General features: G+C 42.6%; 1 pseudogene; it reads right to left on the minus strand.

Moving 5' to 3' along the window:
- Positions 1 to 351: 351 nt before the first annotated feature.
- Positions 352 to 12,158, minus strand: LOC126285177 (uncharacterized; annotated as a pseudogene).
- Positions 12,159 to 14,022: the final 1,864 nt, after the last annotated feature.

The following is a 14,022-nucleotide window of genomic DNA, read 5'->3' on the forward strand; positions in this document are numbered from 1 at the left end:
AATCGCAGAACAGCCTTGTAGATGAATATTTCGATCTAGATGTGAAGGATGGGTAGTCAGAGCAATACAAAAGTGACAGGTTACTTTGATTTCTTCTGGTATTGACTACCTTACTGTTTCACCCACTATAAGTCCATATTCTTTATCCTGACTGATTAATTGAGCGTTATCCCTTGCTTTCAAGCAACTTCCCTACATCATTTCGCAATAAGTCTTGATGTCCGTGAATTGTCTATTATTGGATATGGCTATGATATAGTATACGCTTAGTAATGGAATTTTTTTTCACGGTCGCCCAGCCAATGATAGAAATCACACTTCACTGTCCGTTGTGACCTCATTCATAACATATCATTTATATTTGCCGAAGAATTCAGTTTTTACTGTCTCTTCCGCATACAATATCTGCAATGTGTTCAAGTTCACGTTACAAAAAGGTGGTGAATGGATGGTTTCACGTTTTATAAGTCTATACCGACTGCCGTGGGCTTTTCAGCTGAAAGTGTTATCTATGTCTAAGTACTTTCCGATTTTACACGAAATTCTTGCATCAGATAACAATTTGACAAGGCATTTGTTACATTTCAAAAATTTTAAAATATCTTACGTATGTCGCTTGGAATAATGCCACACACGCGACGAGATCGCTGCAGCAGAACTGCGTCATTACGATGGAACTCATAGTATTCTGCAAATACTTAATGAACCTGGAACAGAAAGAAAGTACCTTTAGTTGCAATATAAAGAAGCTGAGGCAACTGTTCGTAATTTTAAAACAAAATCTGATTCTACGTTGGAGGATTTTGAAAGGCAGTTGTCTACAATGCCATGTTATTTTAAGAAACTAAGAATATATGAAAATACAACTACCATTAATGTTGTCCTGTTAAAATTAAAGAAAGTGTACATTGCGGAAAAATACTTTCATTAGTTTGCAATAGACCACATGCCTTAATTTAAGTTGTTGTCACAATATCTCTTTTAATTCATTATTATTCCAAATTAAATGTTCTTTTTTTTGTCGTACTCCAAGGACTAACTCTACAGTCTTAGGTAGCTGTCTCTGAGGCATTTCAAATTTAACCGCAGGAACGGATACTCTCCCTCGTATCACTGAACCTGTTTATTTATCATGAATTGTAACTTGTCAAATGTGCTTTCTAGCCACAGAATTTCGTGCTCCAGTGCTCGAACATTGCAATATAAATCTAGGGTCCACTACTGGCTAGACATAGCACGCCCAATGTCATGAAAACAAGATATCACGTATTAGAGCACGTACCTGGATGGTTTTTACAATTTTACAACAACATATCAGCTGTATTATAATGGAACTTTCCGTATTTCTTTGCGATTCCGTCCAGAGCCGGAACCCTGGTGTTATAACTGCGTCATCTCGACCTGTTGTAGAACATTTTGCCGTAAAGGAAGAGGAAATCCTGTTGTTACTTTATTATTTTTTCTCCTGGTCTTACTGCATGGCGGTGTATCAAGATAACTGCATAACTGTCTTCCTTTTCTTAGTTAGCCTTTTCCATCTCAAATTTTCTCCCACAAATTCCCCTCTCCCCTTCCGAAGATCCTGCGGCCTGGAAGCGGTGGCACATCTATAATTCCTTCAAAAGTACGAATGCGACTGATATCAACTACCAGATTGGTGCATAAGCTCTAGCGCTTTTGTTTTGCATGTTGGTATTGCGGTTGCTCTGTGTTTATTCATCGATTGCCAGTTTTTATTTGTAGTTCGCTGTACCTGTTTGATTACACACATTGTCATCTTGTCATTTGGAGATAATGAGGTGTCCACCATTCAGGCACATGGTGGGTAGTGGTCATAATGTTTTGGGTCACCATTGTATGTATGTATGTACGTAAGTATGTAAGTAGTAAACAGTAACGATCCCGCAACATTCTCTAGCCCTACTCCCAAACTTACTTTTACGTCAGGTGGTTTTGCCCCTTTAAGAACGACGTGGAAATCTTGAAGTCTTTTACACTTGAACATTTTTATGTTCTCGTAGCAAATACACAGTGCAAAAGAATTAAGGGCTCGTTTTTTCGAAAGACCGTCATGTTTCCCCATTGCGCTGATTAAGTTTGAAATATGGCTCAAAGGTGCCTAGAGCTTCCTCTGTAAGTGTGTGACGTCGACGTCATCGTCTGGCTCGTTGATGCTTCGAACTGAAAGGTGTCTTGACATCCTAAAAGAAGGGCAGAAATCAGAAGTTCGTTTGATGTATGAGGTGGGTTAATGATGTCGCATCGGCACCAAATTTCACCACAATTCTGTCGAGTGCCACCTTCGATGTGTCACACTTATTGGAAGAAGGTCGTCACACCCTTCCTTAACCAGGTGTGGTTGTGCGAGTCTCCGCCGACCTTTGTGTGACACGTTCACGAGAGCATTGGGCAGATGTGGTACAATTTGGTGCAGATGTGACGTCGTTAACTCACCTTAGACATTAAACGAACTTCTGATTTCTGGACCTTTTCTTGCATGAGTAGACAGCTCGCTGTTGAAGAGACCGTCGAGACGGAGGGTAACGTCGCAGGGTGCCACGCTTTTGTTCCATTACGGAGAAAGAGTGTTGGCGCCTTGATCTAAATTTCCCACTTCTTCGTCGAAATAGGTAGGATGACGAGCCTTAAAACACGTGATCCTTTAATTATTTTGCGCGTTGTAGTATTACATGCAATGCATGAAAAGCTTGTGGATACTTATTCCCAGGGCATGTCCGCTGACGACAACGCCATGCATGACTCTCAACAAGTGATTTTTATTTTTTTACTACTTACATTAATGATGTTCCTGCATCAACTTGATAATGGGACCTCGCCTACATATCATCACCGATGTCATCCACATTTGCAGGGATAGCACATAAATGAAAGTGAAAGAAGTGGGAGAGTCAGATGACCAATCGTTTTGGACTACAGCCTCCATACAGAATATTTATTATTTTCAATGTTTACGTTATGTACACTGCAAATAAACAAAATATTTTCATAATGGCATTGAAAGGAATGGCAAAGAAAAACTGTGATCGCACATAAATTCCCTAAGAAGGGTTTTAATTACGGTCTCCACGAGGAATCCGCAAATAATTTTCGAAGAAGTAATTGGAATTAAAGCATACAAGAATTTCTTCCCGTTGGCTTTATTTTGACCTTCCAGAAGCTTTCGGCAGATACGCGCGATCAACAGGTCCCTGATGCAGGTAAAGAAAAAGGACATCATTTTCCTAGAAGACTGCATCAAAATACGTTCCATTGTACATCACCAACTGCCTTCGCTAATATTCGACGAAGTGATGCGTTACCTGTGGTTATTAAGACTGAGAGCAATTTGCCAATGTAAATCACGTTTGTGTTTCTGTAGCAACTGCAAAACAACCGGGTGATTGAAATAATATAGCATTTATAATGTGTGCAAGATACTAAATCATTGGAGTTCACATGTGGGTCTTTTAGGTTAGAGAATTCCCTCCCTAGGCCTGACAAAACGTCTCCTGAGGCGCGGCAAGGAAGTAGCAGGAAAAATGCAACAGCGAATAACAACATTAATGTGGTAATAGTAAACTGTAGGAGCATCTATAGAAAGGACCCACAACTGCTCTCATTAATAAACGGTCACAATGCCCACATAGTACCAGCGACAGAAAGTTGGCTGAAACCAGATGTAAACAGTAATGAAATTCTAAACTCAGATTGGAATGTATACCGCACAGACAGGCTGGACAGTGGAGGGGGAGGGATGTTTATAGCGATAAAAAGTGCAATAGTATCGAAAGAAAATTGACGGAGATCCGAAATGTGAAATAATTTGGGTGAAGGTACGGTTAAAGCAGGCTCAAACATGGTAATTTGATGTCTCTGTAGGCCCCCTGGCTCAGCAGCTATTGTGGCAGAGCACCTGAAGGAAAATTTGGAAAATATTTCGAGTAGATTTCCTCGCCATGTTGTAGTTCGGGGTTGAGATTTTAATTTGCCGGGTATAGACTTGGAGACTCAAACGTTTATAATGGGTGGCAGAGACAAAGAATCCAGTGAAATTTTTTAAGTACTTTATCTGAAAACTACGTTGAACAATTAAACAGACAATCGACTCGTGGCGATAATATATTGGGCGTTCTGGTGACAAACAGACCCGAACTATTTGAAACAGGAAATCAGCGATCATAAAGCGGTTACTGCATCGATGATTTCAGCCTTGAATAGAAATATTGAAAAAAGTAGGAAGATTTTTCTGTTTAGCAAAAGTGACAAAAAGCAGATTTCAGAGTATTTGACGGCTCAACACAGATGTTTTGTCACAAGTACAGACATTGTTGAGGATCAGTCGACAAAGTTCAAAACAGTCGTACAATATGCATTAGATGAGTATGTGCCAAGCAAGCTCGCAAGGGATGGAAAAACGCCACCGTGGTACAACAATCGAGTTAGGAAACTGCTGCGGAAGCAAAGGGAACTTCACAGCAAACATAAATATAGCCAAAGCCTGACAGACAAACCAAAATTACAAGAAGCGAAATGTCGTGTGAGGAGGGCTATGCGAGAGGCGTTCGAAAGTAAAGCTCTATGTACTCACTTGGCAGAAAATCCTAAGAAATATTGATCTTATGTCAAAGCGGTAGGTGGATCAATTGAAAATTTCCAGACACTCTGTGACCAAAATGTTACTGAGGATGACAGACTAAAGGCCGAAATACAAAAATGTCTTTTTCCAAAGCTGTTTCACAGAGGAAGACTGCACTGTAGTTCCTTCTCTAGATTGTAGCACAGATGACAAAATGGTAGATATCAAAATAGACGACTGAGGGATAGAAAAACAAGTAAAATCGCTAAAAGAGGAAAGGGCGCTGGATCTCATGGGATACCAGTTCGATTTTTACACAGAGTACGCGAAGGAACTTTCCTCCCTTCTTGCAGCGGTGTACCGTAGGTCTCTAGAAGAGCGTTGCGTTCCAAAGGATTGGATAAGGGCACAGGTCATTCCCGTTTTCAAGAAGGGACTTCGAATAGATGTTCAGAACTATAGACCTATATCTCTAACGTCGATCAGTTGTAGAATTTTGGAACAAGTATTATGTTCGGCATAGAGACTTTTCTGGAGACTAGAAATCTATCTGTAGGAATCAGCGTGGGTTTCGAAAAAGACGATGGTGTGAAACCCAGCTGGCGCTATACGTCCACGAGACTCAGAGGGTTCCCAGGTAGATGCCGTGTTTCTTGACTTCCGCAAGGCGTTTGACACAGTTCCCCACAGTCGTTTAATGAACAAAGTAAGAGCATGTGGACTATCATACCAGTTGTATGCTTGGATTGAAGAGTTCCTAGATTACAGAACGCAGCATGTCATTCTCAATGGAGAAAAGTCTTCCGAAGTAAGAGTGATTTCAGGTGTGCCGCAGGGGAGTGTCATGGGACCGTTGCTATTCACAATATACATAAATGACCTTGCGGATAACATCGGAAGTTAACTGAGGCGTTTTGCGGATGATGCTGTGTTATGCTGAGAGGTTGTAACAATGGAAAATTGTACTGAAATGCAGGAGGATCTACAGCGAATTAACGCATGGTGCAGGGAAAATGTAGATAATTGTAATATGCTGCGAATACATAAAAAGAAAGATCCATTATCATTTAGCTATAATATAGCAGGTCAGCAACTGGAATCAGTTAATTCCATAAATTATCTGGGAGTAGGCATTACGAGTGATTTAAAATGGAATGATGATATAAATTTAATCGTCGGTAAAGCAAATGCCAGACTGAGATTCATTGGAAGAATCCTAAGGAAATTCAATCCGAAAACATAGAAGTAGGTTACAGTACACTTGTTCGCCCACTGCTTGAATACTGCTCACCGGTGTGGGATCCGTACCAGATAGGGCTGATAGAAGTGATAGAGAAGCTCCAACGGAGAGCAGAGCGCTTCGTTACAGGATCATTCAGTAACCGCGAAAGCGTTTCGGAGATGATAGATAAACTCCAGTGGAAGACTGTGCAGGAGAGACGCTCAGTAGCTCGGTACGGGCTTTTGTTAAAGTTTCGAGAACATATCTTCACCGAGGTGTCAAGCAGTATATAGCCCCCTCCTACATATATCTCTCGAAGAGACCATGAGGATAAAATTAGAGAGATTAGAGCCCACACAGAGGCATACCGACAATCCTTCTTCCCACGAACAATACGAGCCTGGAATAGAAGGGAGAACCGATAGAGGTACTCAAGGTACCCTCCGCCACACACCGTTAGGTGGATTGCGGATTATGGATGTAGATGTAGATGTAGATGAATATTGCTTCAGCATTTGTACATCATCAATTGTAAAATACTAAAAGTGTCTAATTTTATACAAGTTGTTTGCGTGTACACTTCCAATCCCTCCCTGGAAAATTTATGAGTAATCCCAAAATACATTTTCAAATGGTTCACATGGCTCTGAGCACTATGGGACTAAACTTCTGAGGTCATCAGTCCCCTAGAACGTAGAAATACTTAAACCTAACTAACCTAAAGACGTCACACACATCCATGCTCGAGGCAGGATTCGAACCTGCGACCGTAGCGGTCACGCGGAGCCAGACTGAAGCGCCTAGATCCGCTCGGTCACTGCGGCCGGCTCAAAATTTATTGTCCTCCCATTTCATATGTTGCATGACAGTTCTAATAACTGCAGAATATTGAGCATAATTTTGGTTTATTTTCGGCGTAATTAAAGAAAAATTGAAAATGAAATCAAAGTATCTGCGTAGGGGCCCAACCACACTATCGTTCTCTACTATTTGTGTTACGCCAACCACTGCTTGGTAACTAAAAATAGAAGTCTGATGCTTCGTCTCACCTGCTGCAATTTTTTTGCTTCACTTATCTTTCCTAAATCCTGGAGCTCCAGTTATTTTCATTTCTGGCCAAGGTCTGCATATAGCATAAATTTAGGCAAATCGGTGCTGACAAGTACGTGCAGTCCTCTTGTGAGTGTGCCTTGCCGAAACTAGACAGCGTACTCAATCCAACAAAGTAAACTTACAGCCCGTGCAGCAAGGGCCAAATGGCGGTACTGTCGGCAAGACCGCCGGCAGAACGTAGCCTTTCTATGCGCCGTGGCGCCAGGAGCTCAGAAGTGGCGACCTAACCATGCCCGCGCCTTACCCAGAGGAAAGACATCCGGCGCTCACTTAAACAGTGTGATAGTTTGATGTGGGACATCCTGTAGCAACTGCGTGAGGAAACGTCCTCAACCCTGCCCGGGCTGGAATTCGAAACACCCCACGGCCGGAGACAAGTGCTCTGCCCACTAGACCACCACGGGCATACGTATCAATCACTTAAACTAACAGCCTATGTCGTCTTATTTACCGCTTCCGATGTATCGAACGTCAGAAGCGAGTGTTTCACTTGGATAGTGTATTCTGAGCCCGTCGTTTTCCTTTGGCGGAAGTTTCGCTTTCTCCATGAACTTTATAATAGTCGAGCTTCATGGCTGCTGTAGGATCCTTGCACATATTGAAGGTGACAGACCTAAAGGCTATTTGGGCTCTAAGTTAATACGAAGGACTTTTACGGCAATCAAATACTTTCAGCACCTATGAACAATTTCTGTAGCTCTGTCACGTGCCGATAGCATGCCCTTATTCTGGCCTATTGTAGCTCCATTTTAGCCTGTGGAAGATTACAGAAGACTACATCTGTAGACAGATCATGAGACTCAATAGATGAATAGATGGGCAGCCGGTCTGAAGAAGATGTAACTGTCGAAACCGGTCGTAGTTGTTAAATATTCCAGTTATAGTGGGAAGTGCAATACTTCTGTGATAATGCCGAATCGTTGCACCTCTACCCTGATATAAATATACGTTCATAGGAATCGAAAACGTGAGGAGATAGGCACCAGTCCTATGCTTTTCTCAACGTATTTCAGCTTTCTGATTATGCTCGTAGGATTCTACCTAATAGTTGGATGGAATTTTAGCCCAGTTTTACTAGAATTCAAGATGAATATATTAAGCAGCGTCTCATAACACACGGTTTGTGGCTGAATCTCACTTCTGTTTGTCTACATCAAATGTCTAGTCAGTAGGGTGTGTGTGTGACATAATACTTACTATAGCAATACATAGTGATTTTCTCAGGTTTACCGCATTGCTGTTTTAGGGGAAGGCTTTTTTGTTATTTCCCGAACTATTAGCTTCAATTTCTATTGGACCATGCAAGAGCAGTTACTAATGGAGCTTAATAATGTTTGATGTTCTTCACTGAAATCTCGTACCTTGAATTTTAAGATATATTACGTGTCATATAGTCAGTGTGTACCAGTTTACATACAAGAGCATTGTTGTTTCTATGTTTCTCTCTTGAACCAATTAAACACTTCTGTGAGCGTTTGCGTTACCCACGTCATATGTTGACAGCAATCTGACGTGCCTTTACCACATGAAAATAATGACAGGAAATTCCTTTGAAATATTCACGGCCGATTTCCTCCCTCATTTTCTATTTTGTACTCATTTTTTTGTGTCTAGCGATCTTGTCGTCAAACGAGCTTTAAATGCTTCCTTACAAACTCGTATAAGCAACATCTTTTTTAGGAAAGTGAAGAAAAGTTCTCAAGCCAACATCGCTAAAAAAACCATTTTATTCGATCAACGGTTTCGATTTAGCTATTCTGTCATCACCGTATCTCTTTTGAAACCGGCCAACCAGTGAAATGCTTTTTTTAGCTACCTTGCTTTGTACAGTTTTCTTCAGTTACCATGCACTGAAAATCACCTCGGTACTGACAGTGTCAGGAGTATATAACCTTTCTTTTCAACATTTCTTCAGTTCAACAAGCTCCATATACCTAAACATCGAATTTGTCGTTCCTGGTGGTCTAAGGGTAAAGAGCATGCCAGGAGACGAAGAGGAGGCGGAATCGAATCCAGATCAGCTGATGGATATTTTCAGTCTGTCATTAACCTTTACCGCTTAACGATGTGAAGAGTCCCGTGGAACGATAGGTGGTTTGGATACCACGTTAAGCTGTAGGTCTCATTTCCTCCGTTGCGTAAATGGAATAACTTAGGGCCAGGCAAGTCGCTGAAGTGGCGTCCAATCAAGAGACTTGCACGAGACCGTTGTGCCGGAAGAAAACTAAGTAATCCTTCAGTGTTTCATCAAGATACTCTATTTATCCGAGATGTTAGTGCGATATGACACGCCCTCGTAGTTATCCGCATACTGTGTGGTCAATTCTAAATTTTGTAGATGATTTTCCTTTTTTAATGTGTTTTCCAATGTTTTCATTAATGTCAGTTTCAAGCACAATATTCTAATGCCATATATGTTGTTACTTTTGTTTATTAAAGACTGGCTTGACGCAGCGCTCCACGTCAGTCTATCCCGTCCAAAGCCCTTCATCTTTGTATAAATTATTGTAATCTACATCCGTAAAACCTGTCTACGCTTCCCATACCTCGGTCTCCCTCTCTCTGGACCCCGTTCCTGCTCATTATTTCCCCATCCCTTCCCAAGCAGACACACACACACACACACACACACACACACACACACACACACACACACACACACACATGCCTTCAGATGCCTCCTATTGGACAATCCCTTCCTTTAATCAGATTTTACCATGATTTCTTCCCAGTACCATTCACTATCTGACCATAGTTTATTCTATCTACTCACCTATCTTCACCATTCTATTGTAGCACCACATTCCCAAAAATTCTCTTCCCTTATTGACTGTATCGAAGGTTACATTTCAGAGCAGTGATTTCAGGAATGACTTGTTAAAACAAATTTATATCAGATATTAACATATTACTCTTTCCTGTAAAAGCATTTTCCCTTATTGCCAGTCTCCATTTTATATCCACTTTTTCTTGTGACATCGTTAGCTGTTTCTGTTCACTACTTGTTGCCTCTAATTCCGTAATCCAATTGCCCCAGTATCACTTAAGTCTATGAGGCTCCATTGTCCTCGTCTGAATTTTAATGATGTTCTCAAGACACTATGTATTCCTTCCCGTAAATGTGATCTTCCTATCTCTGGTAGGGCTATAAGGTCATCGGCTAATATTAGGCTCTTATTGGTTCACCCTGAATTTGTATTTGGTTTCTAAATTTGTCCTTTCTTTTTGTGAACTGAAGTTAAGTAACCCTTTTGTCAGCCGATGCGCCAGTGTCAGGTTCTTAAATTCTAACTACTGGGCTCTGAATTCTCAACAAATTGTAGATACCACATCACTTCCTTTAGATTTTCGCTGATATCTTCAGAAATCCGCAGAGTGTATTCTAGTGAACACCGCGTATAATGAAATTTAAATTATGGTTAACTCTGCAATTCAGTCCATCTTTTTCAAACAGAAACAGGCTATTAGGCATATTATTCAACGTAACAGAATCAAATTATACGCTTGTGGAAACAAACAAAGAGTAAGTACTACTTTTAAGCTCTAAATCATTGTAGTTCCACTTTTATACTGCTGGTTTCGGGTTCTCGGCTGTTCAACATAAAATGTCGAATCAGAACACCTTCCACCGTCTAAATTTCTACTTGTTATTTTATTTCAGCAACCATATCTAGCGCTGCATAACGCCATCTTCAGGCCCCACTGACCGACATGCAGGAAGAAAGCCAACTAAGATCTAATCAAAACAGGGACAAACATGCAATGTCTGGTATCCATGAAAATGGTTCAAATCGCTCTGAGCACTATGGGACTTAACATCTGAGGTCATAGGTCCCCTAGAACTTAGAACTACTTAAATCTAACCAAGCTAAGGACAACGCACACATCCATGCCCGAGGCAGGATTCGAACCTGTGACCGTAGCGATCGCGCGGCTCCAGACTGAAGCGCCTAGAACCGCTCGGCCACGACGGCTGGCCTGACATCCATAAGTCTTCGACGGAGTGGCATGTGATGATCAAAGGGATCGCTGTGTCGAATATCTACGGAATCCGGTCACTGAGTGCGGGTCCGTTCTTTGACTAGACCGGAGGTGGGTTTCTTCCTAAATGCAGATGGCGTAACGTAGTTCTGAAACTGGTTGTTCAAATAAAACACCAATTGGAAATTTAGACGGCTGTATAATTGTTAATTCAGCATTTTACAGTTTACTCTAATGTTTATCGAAGTGGACAACGACGCATTTCTCTTCATTCAGAGTAGGTCTCTGTATCAAGAAAATGTTTATCGCGATGGGAGTAGACATTACAACAATACTTAACATTCAACACAAAAGTGGGGTTATTGTAATTTATTATTGTGTTTCACAGCGCGTCAGGTATCTTGCACATTACAGACAAACTTCATAGCGCTAATTCAGGTAGATACTACCGAAATTATCCATTTTACGTAACGTACCTGAGAATTTTCTGACGAGTTTCTATACAAAGACACAAATTTTGGTACATTTTATCGCAGGTGTCTGCGGGCATGCCGTTCACGCGTCTCGCCCCATCTTATAGATTGTCTTCGCCGTCCTCCGTTTTCAGACTGGCTACGCGCAGCGAAAGTATGCGCAGCTCCGCGGCCACGAGAATCATGACTGCCATGAACAGCAGGTCGACGCTGTAGCCCAGCTGACACGTCCACGCGCCTACGACGCACTGCGAGGTGTACGACAGCGCATAGAAGTTGGTGTTGTTGTCCCAGGCGTGTTGAACCAGTGGGCGGCGTGGGGAACCACACGAAGCACTGCCCGAACATGAAGAGCAGTATTCCCAGGGTGAGGCGGAACGCACGCCTCTGGGAGTCCTTCTGGATGCCGGCCAAGGCGGGATCCGCGAAGCACGACTCACTCTTGCAGAGACACGAGCGTCTGCACGCGTCGAGCCAGCGCGTAGTACTGCCTCCGGTTCCGCCTCGAGAAGGCCATCTTGATGGTGTCGCAGCCGATATATACGGTACTGGTAAGCACCAGTGTCGTCTCCTCCATGTCCCTTCAGCTGTAGTAGATGGCCAGCGAACCCTCCATCGAGTTCCAGACGCCCAGCGCCAGGCCCAAAGCCCCGTACGCTTCAAACATCCAGGAACCAGGTAGCTGCCACACACCACATAACCACAGGTGGCGGATGTTCAGCTTGAGTGTCGACTGCCCGCTAGCTGCCCAGGACAGAGGCAGTTCCATATCATTTGCTACCTCTCCCCCCATCTAGTATCGGTATTAGTCCCGATTACTGCTCTCTTTCCCTTCCTGTACTGACTTGCGAACTAGTACACGGTGAAACTTCTACTTTGTACTCGTTATGATGTGTCACGACAGCAAGTGAAACCTACTCTCAGCCGTTCACAATGTCACTGTGACTGCTGCTGAAGGAGCCCTATGTTATATACACGGCCGCAAATGCCAGAATGAAAAGGCTTCATAATGGGATTTAAATAAATCAGCCATTCTGTAACATTTTGTAGCTGATTCATTTATAATCTTCCATATTTACTCATTTCTGGGTTATGTAGCATAAACAAACGCACACTGGACTCGCATTCGGGAGGACGACGGTTCAATCCCGTCTCCGGCCATCCTGATTTAAGTTCTCCGTGATTTCTCTAAATCGCTTCAGGCAAATGACGGGATGAATCCTTTGAAAGGGCACGGCCGATTTCCTTCCCAATCCTTCCCTAACCCGAGCTTGCGATCCGTCTCTAATGACCTCGTTGTCGACGGGACGTTAAACACTAACCACCACCACCATAAACAAACCAACGAAGTAACGGAAATAAAATATGAAAGTGTTCCGTTGGAACAGCTCGACTCACCGAAACTGATCGATAGTGGTGATTAAAAGTAATAATACTCTCTTCTCTCGTATCCAACAGACGACGTAGTTCTCATAATGTAGCTCAAAAGAACAGCGAGCTTTCTTATGTGATTCGTATACCTGCACACGTAAGTTAGGGTTCCTGCATGAAAAGTCACACAAATTCCTCACTAACGGTAAATCCCGGGAGCTGTGAAGATGACAGTGACACAAGGAAGCAAAATGTTCCTCGACTAAGCTGAACTGAATAAATTGATACTGCTGGAACACCTTTTGAACAAACGCGCTTTAGTTGCATAATTTTTTTTTTGTTATTAGCACCGAGTTGTTTACGACAAAGGTCGAAATTTAGTCACACACTGTACATTTTGTTTGGTTGGTCTCCTTTCTTACAAGCATGTGATCCATATTACAAAACTGATGACAGAATGGTCGCTAATTTTACTAACGTCTCTTTCGCTTATTGAGGATATGCTCAGTATTGTCACGAAGAATGTATTCAAGGTAACACGCATACTTTACGTCATATGCAACAAGTGAGAACATTATGACCACCTGCTTATAGCCGGTATGTCCACCTCCGGCACGGACAACGGCGTTCGATGCGGCATGGAACCAATGAGATCTTGGTAGGTCGTTGGAGGGAGCTGGTGCCACATCTGCAAACACAAGTCACCACGTACCCAAAATTTCGCCGGCCGGTGTGGCCGAGCGGTTCTAGGCGCTTCAGTCTGGAACCGCGCGACCGCTACGGTCGCAGGTTCGATTCCTGCCTCGGGCATGGATGCGTGTGATGTCCTTATGTTAGTTAGGTTTAAGTAGTTCTAAGTTCTAGGGGACTGATGACCTCATATGTTAATTCCCATAGCGCTCAGAGCTATTTGAACCATTTGAACCCAAAACTTCCGGGTAGTGGCGATACGCTCTGATGCCACGTCCAATAACATTCCACATGTCTTCGATAGATTTCAGATGTGGTGAGTTAGGGCATCAGCATGTCAATTGGAACTCGCTATTGTGTTCCTCTAAACACTTCGTCACAATCCTTCACATGTGACATGGCGCATTGTCTTGTTGGAAAATGTCATTACAGTCGGGAAACATGATCGTCATGAAGGGGGGTACGTGGTCTTCAACCAGTGTACGATACACCATGGCTGCCATGGTGCCTTGCACGAGCTCACTGGACCCATGGATGCCAACGTAAATGTTATCCAGGGCATAATGGAGCCGCCGCCAGGTTACCTTCGTCTGTAC

Source organism: Schistocerca gregaria, chromosome 8 (assembly GCF_023897955.1).
Source record: "Schistocerca gregaria isolate iqSchGreg1 chromosome 8, iqSchGreg1.2, whole genome shotgun sequence".
Lineage (NCBI taxonomy): Eukaryota > Metazoa > Arthropoda > Insecta > Orthoptera > Acrididae > Schistocerca > Schistocerca gregaria.